This window comes from Vitis riparia, chromosome 19 (assembly GCF_004353265.1).
Source record: "Vitis riparia cultivar Riparia Gloire de Montpellier isolate 1030 chromosome 19, EGFV_Vit.rip_1.0, whole genome shotgun sequence".
Classification (NCBI taxonomy): Eukaryota; Viridiplantae; Streptophyta; class Magnoliopsida; order Vitales; family Vitaceae; genus Vitis; species Vitis riparia.
In genome coordinates this window covers 20,834,128-20,851,606 of record NC_048449.1, presented here as the reverse complement: position 1 = coordinate 20,851,606, position 17,479 = coordinate 20,834,128, and the positions used below count along the sequence as shown (strand labels likewise).

The 17,479-nt window shown below is 33.9% G+C and overlaps 1 pseudogene; it reads left to right on the top strand.

The window, feature by feature from the left end:
* Positions 1 to 679: 679 nt before the first annotated feature.
* LOC117908578 lies at positions 680 to 16,655 on the top strand (annotated as a pseudogene).
* The last annotated feature ends 824 nt before the right edge of the window (positions 16,656 to 17,479 follow it).

The window sequence follows — 17,479 nt, the reverse complement described above, 5'->3', positions numbered from 1 at the left end:
AATAAAATAAAAAAATCCTCAAGAGAACTCGTCTCTTCAAGAGGCGAGTTCCCATGAAAAAAAATTAATATTTTTTTTAAAAAATCCCAAATTATATAATAAAAAAAATCCAAAAGGGAAATCGTCTCTTGAAAAGATGATTTCCCATTAAAAAAAATTAATATTTTTTTTAAAAAAAATCCCAAATTATACAAAAAAAAAATTTCCAAAAGGGAAATCGTTTCTTGAAAAGACGATTTCCCATTAAAAAAAAATTAATATTTTTTTAAAAAAAATCCCAAATTAAAAAAAAAATTCCAAAGGGGAAATTGTCTCTTCAAGAGATGATTTCCCATTAAAAAAAATTAATATTTTTTTTTAAAAAATCCCAAATTATAAAAAAAAAAAAAAAAAAATCCAAAAGGGAAATAGTCTCTTGTATTAATTTTTTTTAATGGGAAATCGTCTCTCTTTTGGAATTTTTTTTTTAAAAATAAAATCGTCTTTTCAAAAGACGATTTTGGTTAAAAAAAAAAATTATCCGTTCACCCTCTCTCCTAGATGGCAAAAACTATCATATATTTGTAATAACTTCTTCTACAATGATAATTTAAGAATAATTATCTTACTATTGTGAAATGTCCGTCAAAAGTATGACTTATTAGGCCCACTCCATGTGACTTCTTCTATCATCCTCTCACTAGCCTATCTGGTATTATCTCTCACAATTCTCTCAACTTCTCCTTCTCTTACCATACTTTGTTAGCGTTCTGCAGTTTGAGTTCTTCAAAAAATGGCTGAACAAATCCCATTCAATATTATAGCTGACGTTTTAACCAAGTTAGGCTCCTCGGCTATTCAACAAATTGGATCTGCGTTTGGGGTGGCAAAGGAGTTGACGAAGCTTACGATGAAACTGACCACCATCAAAGGTGTACTGGTTGATGCTGAGAAGAGGCAGGAGGAGAGCGATGCAGTAAAAGCATGGGTGAGGAGGCTCAAAGATGTTGTGTATGATGCTGATGACTTGTTGGATGACTTTGCAACCCATCAGCTGCAGCGTGGGGGAGTAGCAAGGCAGGTCAGTGACTTCTTCTCATCTTCAAATCAACTCGTATTTCGTTTTAAGATGAGTAGTAGGGTCAAGAATATCAAAGAAGAGGTTGATGAAATTGTAAAAGAAATGAATCTGCTAAATCTTGTTCAAGGGAACATAGTTCAGAGGGAGGTGGAGAGTAGTTGGAGAGAGACTCACTCATTTGTGTTGACCTCTGAAATTGTGGGAAGAGAAGAAAACAAAGAGGAGATAATAAAGTCGTTGGTGTCATCTGATAATCAAGAAATTCTTTCCATGGTTGCCATTGTTGGGATTGGGGGGTTGGGTAAGACCACCCTTGCCCAGTTGGTGTACAATGATGAGAAAGTGGTGCAATATTTTGAGCCTAGAATATGGGTTTGTGTTTCTGATAATTTTGATGTGAAGTCGTTGGTTAAAAAAATCTTAAAAGAAGTGTGTGAGCAAGATGTAGAATGGTTGGAGTTGAATGGTTTAAAAAATCTCCTTCATAAAAGAATTAGTCAAAAGAGATGCTTGCTAGTCCTGGACGATGTTTGGAATGAAAATCCTGAAAAATGGGATCAATTGAAAAGTTTGTGGATGGTTGTTGGAAGGGGGAGTAAAATTTTGGTGACCACCCGACTTAGTAAAGTCGCATCAATAATGGGAATTAATTCTCCCTTTTTTTTGGAAGGATTGAAAGACAGCCTGGCTTGGGATTTATTTTCAAAAATAGCATTCACAGAAGAACCAGAGAAAGTGCATCCAAAATTGGTGGAAATAGGAAAAGAAATTGTAAATATGTGTAAGGGAGTTCCGCTTGTCATCAAAACACTGGGAGCAATATTGCGCCTGAAAACAGAAGAAAGTCATTGGCTGTCCATAAAAAATAATAGAAATTTGCTATCACTAGGAGCTGGAAATGATAATGTTTTATCAGTGTTGAAATTAAGCTACAATGATTTGCCAATCTATTTGAAGCAATGTTTTACTTATTGTGCGTTATTTCCAAAAGATTATAAAATTGAGAAAAACATGTTGGTGCAATTATGGATGGCACAGGGTTATATTCAACCTTTAGATGAGAAAGTAGGACATCAATATTTTGAGGAATTATTGTCAAGATCATTGTTGGAGAAGTTTAGAAAGGATGCTTTTAATAATATATTGAGTTGTAAAATGCATGATCTCATGCATGACCTTGCACAATCAGTTACAGGATCTGAAGTCCTTATTTTTGAAGATGATGTGAAGGAGATCCCGAAAGAAGTTCGTCATGTATCGTTGTTTAATTCGATGAATCTCAAGTTGAAGGCTTTAAGGGTAAAACACATAAGGACCTTTTTAAGCATTCTAAAATATGGGTACAAAGATGATTCAATTCCAAATATATATTTTTCGAGTTTTAAGTGCTTACGTGTGTTGAGCTTAAATGGATTCAAAGTAAAGGAGGTACCGAAATCTCTAGGTAAATTGAGTCATCTAAGATATCTCGATCTCTCCCACAATAAGTTTGAGGTACTCCCAAATAGTATTACAAGGTTAAAAAATTTACAAACATTAAAGCTTATTGGATGTTATGTGTTAAAAGAAATGCCCAAAGATATGAGACAATTGATCAATCTTAGGCACTGGGAGTACGACGGCTATTTGAGTATGCCATGTGGAATAGGAAAGTTGACTTTGCTTCAAAGCCTACCACTATTTGTCGTTGGAAATGAGAGAGGGGTTGGTAGATTGAGTGAATTGAAAGGGCTTAACAACCTCAAAGGTAAGCTAAGGATTCAAAAACTCGAAAATGTGAGGGATGTCGTGGACGAATCCGACAAAGCAAATTTGAGGGAAAAAAATACATTCGGATCTTGGGCTTGGGATGGGAGAACCGATCAGCTCAGTCTGGCAGGGATGCTGAGAAACTGATGGAAGGCCTACACCCACCTCCAAGCCTGGAGGAGCTCAGAATAGGACGTTATGGAGGTATGGGGTTTCCGAGTTGGATGAGGAATGGTGTGTTGAGTCGACTCAACTCCCTAGAGCTTGTTGATCTGTCGGAGGTGGAGTACTTGGGGTGTTCATCAGAAGGGCCATTCTTCCCATGTCTTGAAAAACTCCTTCTCATTCAAATGCAAAAGTTGAAGGAATTGTGGAGGAGGGACACAACACACCCACCTCCTTCATGTCTTCGTCTTTCACATTTACAGATCGAATGCTGTATAGTGTTGGCATCCTTAGAACTGCATTCATTTCCTCTTCTTTCTAAGTTAGAGATCTCCGGTTGCCCTAAGCTGACATCCTTACTACTGCCCCTATCTCTTGATTCTCCTCTTTCTAGTTTACATATCTTCAATTGTCCTGACTTGGCATCCTTGAATTTGCATTCATATCCTCTTCTTTCTAGTTTAGATATCAGCTGTTGTGGTGAGCTCACGTCCTTACTAGTGCCTCCATCTCCTCTTCTTTCACAATTTAATATCAGCTCCTGTGATAAGTTGGCATCCTTGGAACTGCATTCTTCTCTTCTTTCTCACTTATGGATCTATGAATGCCGTAAGCTAACATCCTTGCTACTGCCTCCATCTCCTCTTTCAGAATTATCCATCTTGCATTGTGGTGATTTGGCATACTTGGAACTGCCATCACTTTCACAATTATGTATTGAGGATTGTGGTCGCTTGGCATCCTTGAAATTGTGTTCGTCTCCTCTTCTTTCTAGTTTAACCATCTCTCATTGCCCTGAGCTCACAACCATGCAATTGTCTTCATTACCTTGTCTTAAGACACTACACTTGTGTAACGTGAGAGAGAGGGTATTCCGGCAGTTAATGCTTGTCACTGATTCTTCACTGGAGTCTCTGTATATGGAGGGCATACATGATATGGAATCCCTCAGACGTGAGCTGCTTGCACATGCTTCAACTCTTCAACGTCTCTCAATTAAAAAATGTTATGGTTCGGCAACATTACCACACTGGATAAGCAGCCTCACCTCACTTACAGAGCTTGATATACGTGATTGTAAGCAGATAGCAGAAAGATGTCGAAGGGAAACAGGTGAAGACTGGCCCCAGATTGCTCATATCCCACAGATTTATATCAAAGATGGTGAAGAGTGAATTCATCCAGAATGTTATTTTAGGTCCGAAATCCCTCAACTTCACTCTCAATTTATTACCTTACATGCAAAATGCTCTGTTTTCATTTTGCTTTGGCACTTCTTTATTTTTGCTTCTTATATGTTTGTCAAAATGCTCAAATCGGAAAGTTCGAAAAATTTTCTATCTAACCAATTGGTCGTACTGTGTACTAAACTAATCATTTTACTTTGAGTTCTACTCTTAAGAGTTTTACGAAATACTGAGGTCTGATTTAAATATTATTTGTCTCAGATTTTACCTTCCTAAAGAAGCTTATGATTGACCTAATGCCCACAGGAGACCAGTCTTGAATTGGCCTAAAATTTCACATGGCCCACAAATTATCTCTTAGATGACTCATGAAGAGAGGAATTTTTCTCTCTTTTCAATTCTTCTCCCATTATCAATGGTTGCATCAGCATTGATTTTCCACACTCCTTGTCTTCTCTATGCTCTCTGTGTATGTATTAGCATAGACAAATCAGTAGTATATTCCTATGCTTTATACTATTTTACAAAATATCACTCAAACTGAAGCACAGCATAGACAAGAACACTTGATTATTATGTCAACCATTGATAGAGTTAGCAATTTAGCATAGAGAAATAAAATGTTCCATTGATATTATGGTTTAGTTGTCATGTATTATTATTTAGTTGAACTTTTGTGGCCTTAAAGCATGCTTGTAATTAGTCAAGTTTGAAAATTGTATCTTTAAAGATATCAATTCCTAAAAATGATCTTACTATTTTGTGTTTGGAAATTTCTCAGATTAACTATTTTATTGCAGATGTAATTGCTGCAAATTCAATGTAAAAAATGGATAATGGTGGGGCTTGGACAGCTCTATCAGTGGATGCAATATTTAATCACCTTTGAGAGCCTGAATAAATATTGCAGAGAGCATTTTGCAGAATAATGAGCTGGTGCCTCCACTATTAGGGCTTTGAAATGTTAACATTCTGGAAATCCTTACAATCATCAATTTCTCTTGTTTTGCAACTTAATCAGACTAGAAGATGGCCTGGTATCTCTTAATGAGCTTGAAAATGTTGTTGGCCTTGAATTGAAATCACTGCCAGGAGGGATGTGTCACTCAACACTTCAATTTTCCCAAAATTGATATTGACTAGCAATGGTACCTGATTCATATAGGATTTCTGTTCTTTAATTGAAGCGTGTCATCTACAATATATTTCAGGTTTGCAATCCAATGTTCTGTCCTGTGTTTAACAGCTTCAATTTTTATTATATTACTGTCTATATGTTTGATTAAATACTTAGATCACTTAGTTTTTGAAAATTTTGCATCTTCAAATCATGTACAATCAGACAAGTCATTAATTGGTAATTTAGGACCAACCTAATCATTATACTTTTTCACATTCTAAGAGTTTGGCAAAATGTTAGGGTTGATTTAATCAATATTTTCTTGCAGATTTTACCTTGCTTAAGAACTTCTGATTGTTCATAGACACAAAGGTGTCTCATATCCCAATGTAAAAAAGGATGATGGTTATGGGCTGAATATTGCCCATGCCTTGGGAACAAGCTTTTGAGGGCTGGTGAAAGGAAAGGGCTCCATTCACTTACAACATAAACTCTCCTCTGCTATCAATTGACAACATCACTAGACTAGATAGGAAGCCTTACAATACTTATGGAGCTCTGGATTCATCCTTGCCCTTAATTGACATTGCTACTAGAAGAGATGCATTCCCTCAATACCCCACAGAGACTTATCATTTGGGACTATTGTAGTTAGACAGCCTCAAATCATTTACATGCCTTGAGATTAGTCACTACCAGAAATTCATTTCTACTACATGACCGAGCAGCAAGGACCTTTCCTCTCTTTTCAATTCAGGTGTGCTATCAGACATAAATTTCAGTAAATCCTCCTCTAACCTTTGTTAGCTGCACCATCATTGTTTTTACTTTGTGCTATTGATCTATTAAGAATGTCAGTCATCTATAATTTTGTTTATTGATGGATCATGTCAAGCAAAACTTTTTTATACTACTTGTCTTATCTTTGCTTTCTATGCATGTACTAGCATAAACAAAATAGTGGTCTATTGCTATGATTTGTACTAATTTCTAAAATATTGCTCTAACTAAAACACAACATGGACAAAAACACTTGATTATTATGTCAGCCATTGATAGCATTAGCATAAACAAAAACAGTAGTCCATTGATATTATGATTTAGTTGTCATTTATCATAATTTAGTCAAACTTTCTTGCTTGAAAGAATGCTTGTAATTAGTAGAGTTTGAAAATCTTATCTTTAAAGATGTCAATTTTAATGTTATGTCTTTTCATAATTTCTTGCTAAAGCGAACTTGCTATTTTGTGTTTGCATTCTTCATGTTTGGAAACTTCTTAGATGAACTATTTTATTGCAGATGTAATTGTTGTTACTGAATGTACAAGGGATAATGGTGGGGCTTGGACGTCTCTATGAGGGGATTCAATATTTCATCACCTTTGATACCTTAAATAAATGTTGCAGTGAGCTTCTTTTGTCAGATAAGGATGAGGTTGGCCTGAAAATTGCAAGAACTCCGAAGCATGAGTTGGTGTCTCCAGTATTGAGGCCTGTAAATGTTACTATTCTTGAAATTCTTAAAATCGTCAACTGCTCATGCTTAGCAACTTTATGAGACTGGATGGATAGCTTGACATCTCTTGATGAGCTTCAAAATCCTATTGGCCCTGAATTGAAATCCCTGCTAAATGAGGGATACGCCCCTCAGCACTTCAATGTTCCTGAAATTGATATTGACCATCAACGAATGATCATAAAGGATTTTTATTCTTTAATTCAAGCATGCCATCTATAATACATTTCAGTTCAACTTCCTAAACTCATCACAATTAATTTTGAAAGATGTTTAATATGCTCGACTCTGCCATGCTTCGTTTGAATTCCTCGCCTCAAGTCTCTACAGCTTGATGATCAGGAAAAGGTGGAATACATGGAATGTTCATCAGAAGGGCCATTCGTCCCATTTCTTCAAAAACTCAATCTTACTCGAATGCCAAAGTTGAAGGAATTGTGAAGGGACTTACCAACACAACCACCTCCTTCATTTCCTTATCTTTTACAATTAGATATCGAGTATTGTAAGGAGTTGGCGTCCTTGGAACTGCATTCATCTCCTCTTCTTTCTAGTTTAAAGATCTCGCAATGCCCTGTGCTCACATCCTTACTACTGCCTCGATCTCCTCTTCTTTCGAAATTAGAGATAGGGAGTTGTGATGAGTTGGCATCCTTGGAACTGCATTCATCTCCTCTTCTTTCTAGTTTAGACATTCTTGCAAGTGTCTTTGTTAACTTGTCTTAAGAAACTACTACTGTCTAAAGTGAGAGAAGAGGTATTGCGGCAGTTAATGCTTGTTACTGATTCTTCATTGGAGTCTTTGTCCATATGGAAGATATATGATTTGATATTTCTTCCAGAGGAGCTGCATTGACATGTTTCAACTCTTCAACGTCTCTCAATTTACAACTGTTGTGGTTTGACAACATTACCACGCTGGATTGGCAGCCTCACCTCACTTAGTCACTATATACACAATTGTGAGCACCTTGCAGAAATACGTTGAAGGGAACTGGCCCAAGATTGCTTATATCCCATGAATTAACATGTACCTGCATTATTGAAGAGTGAACTTATACAGAATGTCGTTTTAGGTCAGAAATTCCCTAGCTTTCTTCTCAATTTTATTATCATACATGCAAAATGCTCTGTTTTCATTTTGCTTTAGCACTTCTTTATATTTGCTCTGTTAAATTGCTCAGATCAGTAAGTTTGAAATTTTTTTCCATTTTCAAACCATTGTCACAGATTTCAGATTCCTTAAGAAGCTTATGATTGGCTTAATGCCTAAAGGGATGCTAAAAGGGGACAGGTCTTGGGTTGCCCTAAAGATTTCACATGGCCCATAAATTCATATCTACTAGATGACTAGTGCAGAAAGGACTTTTGCTCTGTTTTCAATTCCTGTCTGCTAGTGGACATATATATTTCAGGTAATCCTTCTCCCAGTAGGGATGGCTGCAGCATCATAAATTTTACTATTGATATGTTAAGGGTGTTATACTCATTGATGAGTTTGTTTATTAATGGATCATGTAAAGGAAAAAAATGTCTACACTACTTGTCTTATCTCTACTCACTGTGTATGTATTAGGATGGACAAAACAGTAGTCCATTGCTATGCTTTATACTATTTTCTACAATATCAACTCAAACCAAAGCGCAACATAGATAAATACACTTGATTATTATGTTAGACATTGATAGAGTTAGAATAGAGAGAAACTGCAGTCCATTGATATTATGATTTAGTCGTCATGTATTATAATTTAGTTGAACTTGTTTGGCTTGAAAATCATATCTTTAAAGATATCAATTACTAATGATGTGTATTTTAATGGTTAAAATTAATTGTTATAATTCTTTGCTGAAATGATCTTGCTATTTTATGTTTGGAATAGGTTAATGATTTTATTGCAGATATAATTGTTTTCGGTTTTCTGTAAAAAGTGATAATGGTAGTGCTTGGACATCTCCTCTAGTGCATTCACTATTAACTTTGAGACCTTGAATAAATGTTGCAGACAGCTTCTTTTGTCAGATAATGAGGATGAGGTTCACATGCAAATTGCAAGGACTCAAAAGCTTGAGTTGGTGTCTCCATCATTAGGGCCTCAAAATGTTATCATTCTGGAAATTCTTAAAATGCTGTTCTTGTTTAGTAACTTCATCAGATTGGATAAACATCCAAAGATCTCTTAATGAGCTACAAAATGCTGTTTGCCCTGAATTTGAATCACTGTGCTCCTCAGTTCTTCAATGTTTCCAGAATTGATACTGACCGGTAATGGATGATTGATTCATGAAGGATTACTATTCTTTAATTCAAGCATGTCATCTACAATATATTTCAGTTTTACAATTCAATGTTTCTTCCTGTTTTTAATAGCTTCAATTTTTATTATTTACTGCCAAACTATTTGATAAAATTATAATTTTGCAAAAGTCACTAAGTTTGAAAGGTTTGCATCTTTAAATCAATGTACAATTTAGACAAGTCATTAAATTGTCTTTGAGGACCAAGCTAATCATATTACTTTTTAAGTTTTGCATTCTAAGAGTTTGGGAAAATGCTAGGGTTGATCTGATTACTATTTTCTTGCAGATTTCACCTTGTTTAAGAAACTCGTGGTTATTCATTGGCCCAAAGGTTTCTTATATGCCACTGCAAATAAGGATGATGGTGAGGATGGGTTGAATATTGCCCATGCCTTGGAAAAAAAGCTATTGAGGGTTGGTGCAAAGTTAAAAACTCCTCTTACTTGCATCAGACTCTCTTTTAACTGCTCTCAATGATAACATTACCAGACTAGATAGGCAGGCTTACAGCACCTATGGAGCTCTGAATTTATTGTTTCCCTCAATTACATCACTGCGAGAAGAGATGCATTCCCTTAGCACCCTACAGAGACTAATACAGAAAGCCACCTCAGGTCTGAATTCTCAAGATGTCTTTTCGTTTTTTATAGCTTCCTTTTTACTATTTTCCAATCAGTATGTTGTATTTACAGTTCTGCCTCGATAATTCTTTGTATTCATTATCACGTATAGAAAATAACAATTTTGTTATTTATGTTTGCATTTTATGTGATCAAATACTTATACCATGTACCAAGTAATTATGTTACTTTAATTTTTGCATTCTGAGAGTTTAGGAAAATGCTGAGGTTGATTTATTTAGGATTTTGTCACAGATTGCACCTTACTTAAGAATCTTGTGAAAAAGTCCTTGGCCCAACGTGAAATCACTCCCTACAGTAGCCTGTTCGAGCTTCAAAGCACTGCAAGAAGGTAACAAGTTTTGAATTGGCTTAAATATTTCTCATTGCACTGAAATTCATATTTATAGATGTCTAATGTAGAAAGAATTCCTGCTATCTTCTTCAATCCAAGATGCTTTGTACCATATATTTTAGGTAATCTCCCTACTATGGATGGCTATATTATTTTTGTAATTTAATTATCAATCTGTTAAGAGTGTTGTGCTCATTTGTTATTTCTCATATTTACTAGGATAGTAACCAAATTGAACAAGTCGCAAACATTAAATGTAAATTTTGTAGACTAGTTCTCTTGTCTTTTCCCTATGTGTGTGTATTAGCATAGACAAAACAGAAGTCTATCACTATGCTTTTAATTATTTTTAGAATGTCATTCTAACCAAACACAGATAGGCAAAAGACTTATTATTCCATCATATTTGTACTTTTTTTAGGTATAGGACTGTCCTTTTATGTTAAATATATCTGAATAATTTGGGCTAGAAATCATTAACCAGGTATTGCAAATGAGCAACATCTGTTAAGAGTCTAATTTTGTTGATTAATAGATGTTGGATAAAGTAATTGTGTAACTTCTGTCACTCTTCACCTCTTTCATTAACTCATTAGATTAGTAAATTTAGAAATTCTTATCTTCAAATATATGAATTGCTAGTGCTTTGTGTTGGGGTGCAAGCAGAATTGCCGATAGGTAAGTTGTGTCCCGTGATAGTGATAAATGGATAGTAATTTACTATTTTCCTCCAGCTCAGCAAGACCTGTTAAATATTACAGCAAGTAATATTTATGCAATATTTGGGTGGCTATGCCAATCCACAGCAATTATAAATATGCAGTTGGGTGGCAAAGCCAATCCACAGCAAAAATAAATATGCAGTTGGGTGGCAAAGCCAATCCACACATAGAAAATTAAATAACAAGTAAAGACACCAAATTTAATGTGGTAAAACTCTCAATGTGAGGGAAACCTCCATGGGAAAATAAATCCACTATGTGACAAAATTGGTATAACAATATTACTCAAGTGTTGCCACTACTTGAGTTTCTCACACCCCAGGATATGATCACAATCCTCACAATTTTATCACTCAATACTATCTCTGTGGAGCACTCAAAATTTTTTTCTCTTCACACTCTCCTTGGTGTGATGCCCACAACTCTTCCTGGCTGTTTCTTACAACTCTTTGTGGTTGTGTTGCTCAGAGATGAGCTAATGCTCTGCACTTGATGCTCCTTAAATGCCCCTATTTATAGGCGTATTCTGGATGCTTATTTGGTGTGTGAACTGAAGAAAAAACTTCAATTTATGTTTCCAACAAGGGTGGGCAGCCTTTGTCAAAATAATATTTCTCCACATGTGTGCATTAATGGGGCTGGACCCCATCACTTTGTACTTGGATGACTATAAGTCAATATATGATCTTGTTACTTCATTTGCCATTCTACAAGTTGGAAAATTTATTGGGTTAACTATTATTTGAGATGTAATTGTTGCCAAGTCAAAGAAAAACTAGATATTGAAGTAGCTGTCTCAAATCTCTAAATGAATTGGAAAATGAGGATTTTCATAGACTAATATCTCTCCTAGTGTCTGCCATCTCACCTTTCTAAGGTAACTAGAAAGTGGGAATTGTCATAGACTAATATCTCTCCTCCTGTCTAGCACACATCATTTCTCCCAAGTTATTGAAAATGCAGAGGGGAGGTAGCCTAATTTCTTTGTCTCACAACCCTTAGAGCCTTTAGATTGCTGACTGCTCTGCTTGAAATGGTGGTGAGAAGGGATCTGCCTATGAGCACTTCAAAAAAACTCATAATCTACCATTGTTGTTGATACTTACTAGAAACATGCCAAAGGGAAAAGGTTAAGACTGGCCTAAGATTTCTAAAATTCTTGCAATTGTGTTGTGAGTGACATATAAACATGGAAGGGTTAGCCTGTCCATGTGTAAATCCTGTGGTTAGGGGAGTGGTTGGAGCAATGAGGCTCATTGCAGTTCAAATTTTTTATTTAAGAGAATCTAGAACCACACTAAAGGGCCTACTTGAGATATCGACTAGCAAAGATTGGTTGATTCATAAACTACTCGTAGTCTCTCTAATTTGAGCATGCCATCAACAATATGTTTCAGGTTTACAATGCAGTCTTTTTCCTATTTTTTGATGGCTTCAATTTTTCTTATTATTATTTTACAATGTTCTGAAAGTGTTATACTTTTTCTATAATTTTTTTTTTTCCTAATTCTCATATACATTAGCACATATTGTGTGCATATGTAAGTGTGTTAAGAATTCTTAATATTTAATTCATTACTTCCCATTCATTTTGTTTAAATTGTTCTACTTTGTTTAGAGTTCTGATGTTTTCTGCATGCAGTAGAACACCAACAATTTGAGTTTCACATCTTACCAATTCATATGACAATCTAGTTACCTCCCTTCAGTTGAGTTTCTTGACCTCTGGGATTGGAATGCTTTGGAGTACACAAACAATAATGGTAATATCTCTCCCAAAGAAGGTACTTCAACCTGTTATAACCCTCCACATTCTCACAATTGACAACTGTTCTGCTTTGGCAATACTACTATCACTTAACTCATAGAGGTTCAAGTTCATTCTTTCTCTGAATTGATATCACTGCAGGATGAGATGCATACCTTATGACCCTTCAGAAACTCAAATCTACAATTATCTATGTCTATCAGAAAGATGCCAAAAGGAATTGGTCAAGACTGACCCAAGATCGCTTATATCTCAAAAATTTATATTTTTGTGAAAATTCTACTAATACATAAAGCCATTTCAGGTCTAAGATCCCTACTTTTCTTCTCATTCTCTGTAGCCTCATTTTAATTATTTGACAATCAATGTGCACTTGTTATATTCTACTTTCATAATTATGGCATGCCACAACATATGAAGCAAAAGATAGCTTTGTTATTTATATTTACACCTTATACATCTTATTAGCTTATACAATAAGTTTGAAAATTGTGCATCTTCAAACCAATTTCTAATGTTATGGATAAAAAATGATCATGTTACTTTATGTTTTGAATTCCAAGAATTTGTGGAAATGCTAGCTTACATTACATAATTTCAAATTTAATTAGTGTCCCTACTGCCAGAGGGATAATGGTGCAAATATCTTGGGAAAATCTATTCTTATCTTTACTACCAAATAGGCTTTAGGGTTCTTGAGAAACCCATTACATGTTGTCCTTCCTGAGTTTGGGCATCATTCTTATACTAGCTTGAGTAATATCACAAACTCATATGGCTGAGAGAGACCATTAGTTGCCTCAATTGTTTTCTATATTAGAGATGTAAGCAAAGAACAAAATATTGATATCAACAAAAGCATAAAAAAAATTTACAAGATTTTGATCTTGATTTAAAAAATCATGCAAATTATCAATAACACACAAAAAAAAAAATTAAATGAAAGTAGTTATAGAAGTATTAATGTCACAAAATTTAGAGAGAGGTATTTGCAAGTTCATGATTTATGGGGAGGGAAGAATGCACATAGCTACTCCTAATAAAACATACAAACTATTATAATATTATATAATTTTAACACTTAAAATAGATACTATAGAAATTGTAAATAAAAAAATCATCAGCTACTATATAGGATTTTAGCACATTATAAGATTTTGTACTCTAGTAAATTATGTAAGAGTTTAATAATATGATTCTTATCAACATTAGAGATTATAAGACATATTCAGGACATAGCATCAAAGATTTATATAGACAATTTATCTTATCTTTAATTTTCCATGACTGTGACGTGCTTAGCTTATTAATTATTTTAGGCCAATCTAAAAGGAATAGTGGTGAAGATCAATCAGATTTTAGTCAATGTCCCAGAGATTTATGTTGAAAAACTATGCATGGATATTGTTGCATGTGGATTTCCATCAACTCCTCAAGCTAACCTCTCTTCAATTTGTGTCTCATCCAAAATATGTCTTTGTTATTTAGGTTAATGCTTTTGGCCTTTCATTTTGCTTTTGATATGTTGTCATTATCTTTTCCCAACTAATTTGATAAAAACTATTGGACTATGGTTTTGGTTATGATTTATTAATTCTCACATGCAGACCAAAGGGTTAAGCTCTCATATGTGAACTTTTATCTTAAGGATCTACATCTATATAATGCAAGAGAATCTTCTCTAAGTTTTAGGGAAGTGCAAACATACCATAATTTATTTGTGAAAATCTCAATGTCAGGATTGTATATGTTTATGAATTTGGAAATTTACATCTGTGATAGGGAATTGAGCATGTACTATCCTAAGAAGTTAGATTTTTATGTTGTAAGAAGAAATACTTTTGTTGGATAATGGTAATGATGATGTTATAAATATTTTGAGAACATTGCTTGTATGTTTGAAACCACTGCTTGCAATCATCTGTCACCCTATCTTAAAATAACTGTAAAAATTGATGCCAAAATGAAACAGGTTTTGGATTGGGCAAAAAATTCTCAATGTCTCAGATTGATATTTAGTACATGGTTAGCGCATAAGGATTTCTAGTCTCAATTTAGGTTCTCATTACGAACTCTCTTTATTATTCAAGTTTACAATTCCAATCTCTTCCTCATTTTGTCTCTTTATGTTTTATTATTTGACAATCGATTGTTACACTATTTTACTTTTCATCTTTTGATTCTTATAAGTAGTAGAACAATATAGCTTTAAGGGCATGGCACATATTTCGAGTCAGTATTCACAAGTGTGTTTTTCTTCAAGTGTCTTGTATCTGAGGATTTTATATGTTTATAAATCAAGATATATAAATATATTCTTCTTTGTTCATGTTCTCTTCTAGAACATGAGATGGTAATGATTTCTTTCTCTTTTTACAATAGGTACCTCTCTCCAAAGAAAACTCAAGTATAAATGGTGTTTGTTTATAGGTTTCAATTCTTAAGAACTATTACTGAAGCCTAAATTCATCATTTTTTGAGTGCATTTTAAATATTAATTTCTTAATTATCTTCCTATTTTCAGGAAGTTGGTTGAGTTGTGCATTTAATCTACAAGTCGAAAAAAGTATTCATTTTAAAATGGTTTGACATCCTATCTCACTAATGTATTCTAAATTAGTTATCATAATTTTCTAAAGTTGACCTTTTTGTTTACTTCATGCTCTTTTTATATTGATAGGTAAGGGAAGACTGATGCGTAAAGACTCGTGCTCTCTTTAATTCAGATTTGCCTTCTGTCAAATATTTCAGGTTTGCAATGCCAACCATATTTACCATTTTTGTTGGCTTTATGCTTTGTTGTTTTTATAGTCATCATGTTAAGATTGTTTTCTTGTTCTAATAAAGATTAGCCATGCCATGTAGGTTAGACATGCATACATTAGTGGATACGCTTGGGAGTGAAGATAGTTTTCTGGGCTTTTTGGTAAAAGAAATCAATTGTTAATGCTCCATAATATCCTATTTGAAATAATTAAATATCGATTATAAAAGTACTTGGATTAATCAATTATTATTTTTATTTTTATTTTTGAAAATTAATTCAGTATCAATGCCAATACTAAAGACATAATGCTTAGTCTTGGTTGAGCGTTGTTCAGTACTCCAGAGGCAGATGTTGACAAGATATGGATGGGTGATGCCCATTGAAAAGGTTAGCTCAATTGCATTAGTGATTTATGCTCTGTTATTTTTTGTTACTATCTACTATAAACTTCATTGTTCAAGTTTATAATTTTTACTCTTTTTCTAACTTTGATCTTCTTTATTGTGTATCACTTCTCAACTAGTTTCTTAAAAAAAAAAGTATACTTTTTTGCAACATTGATCCGTTGATTTTCATTTTCTATTGAATTGGTATAGCATTTTGGACAATACTCCTTTCAAGCTTCCCAAGCTTAGCAATTTGAGAGAAGGGAAAGATGCTGATTTTTATGTTGAAGATAGTGGAAGAGTATGGTTTTATCAATTTATTTTATATTCCTAAAAATTGTTCTGTCCTTTTTATTTCTGAAGGCCTAAAAGATATCATTGATCTTTCCTTGCTGAAATAGGTGTTGCCTATATAAGAGCAATTTCTCATAATGGAGAGTGAAGATGGAAGTGTCAATTTCTTACACTTGGATCCAACAGACAACCTCACTTCAAAACCTTAAAATGCATTACTAAAACATGCAAAGTAAAAAACTAATGTATGGATTAAGAGGATGGTTAATTGACAAAGGAAGGGTGGATTCAAAATTCTCCATCATCTCTATCATGGATGATTGTTGAAGTTTTAGTTCAAACCCAAACACTAGACGGCAGCAGTTGTGGCTTCTAAATCTTCCTCAGGTGTATTTGTTTTCTAAACAATAATAGACGACTTTCAGTCTTTATACTTGCAATTTTAGTTTCAGTTTTTGTTCCCAAAATTATTGTGGATTCATACATCTTAGAGTGGTACTTTAATGCCTGTTATTTTAAGGGTCATTTTTGACTTGCTTGTATGTAATCTTTTGTTGAGTTCATTTTTCCTTATGATCTTTTCTAGATTCTAATATTGAGCCTAACATACGGAGTGCGCTTTATGATTAAATTTGAATTTTTTTTATTTTTTTATTCCAGTTCATTTATTTGTTCTTTGTATATTTTAATCACCAATTATTTTTCCATTTACTTGCATACTGTGGGTTTGTTACTCTAAAAGCCTAAAATGAGAAGAATTCTTAAGCCCTGAATGTTGACTGTGTCGATTCCCCAAGTACAGGGAGTCTTTGCAAGCAAAGAATCCGGTAGGATAGGTATGGTTTTCTCAGGTATAATGTTGCAAAGTGGCAGGCAGGGGACATTGAGAGGTATGAGGTGAATTAGTTCCAAAAGTGGTGCTGATTTTCTCTTTAAATTATGGTTGAAAGAGAGTTGTTTCATAAGGAGATATTCAGAGAATCCTGGGAAATCTTTGGTTAGAAAAAGTGAAAACAATGATTTATAGCTATGTAAAAACCGAATAAATTCAAATACCAAGCATTAAGGGTCTAATGAGGTTCCTTCTTTCATGGCCAATGCACAACTCATAGCATTTATAGGGAAAAATCTAGGTAGAGTATTTTAAGTAATTTTGTCCAAGTAGCTTTACCTTGCAACCTTAACCTTTTTGCCATTTTAAAAGCCTTATTGTCCTTGTGATGCCAATGTCGGTATTAAGGTTATATTTGGTTCCAAAAAAGTATTAAAGAAAAAAAAATATTAAGAAAACTAAGTTTTTTATGTTTGATTTTGTCATAAAAAATATTTTTAAAAAAATTAAATATCATTAAAATTAATTAAAAATTTATACATTTTTAAATTATTTGAACTTGATATAAAAAAAATTAAAATAAGTGAAATAAGTTTGAAGTACCATATAAATATAATTTATTTATTTTAAGTCCAAT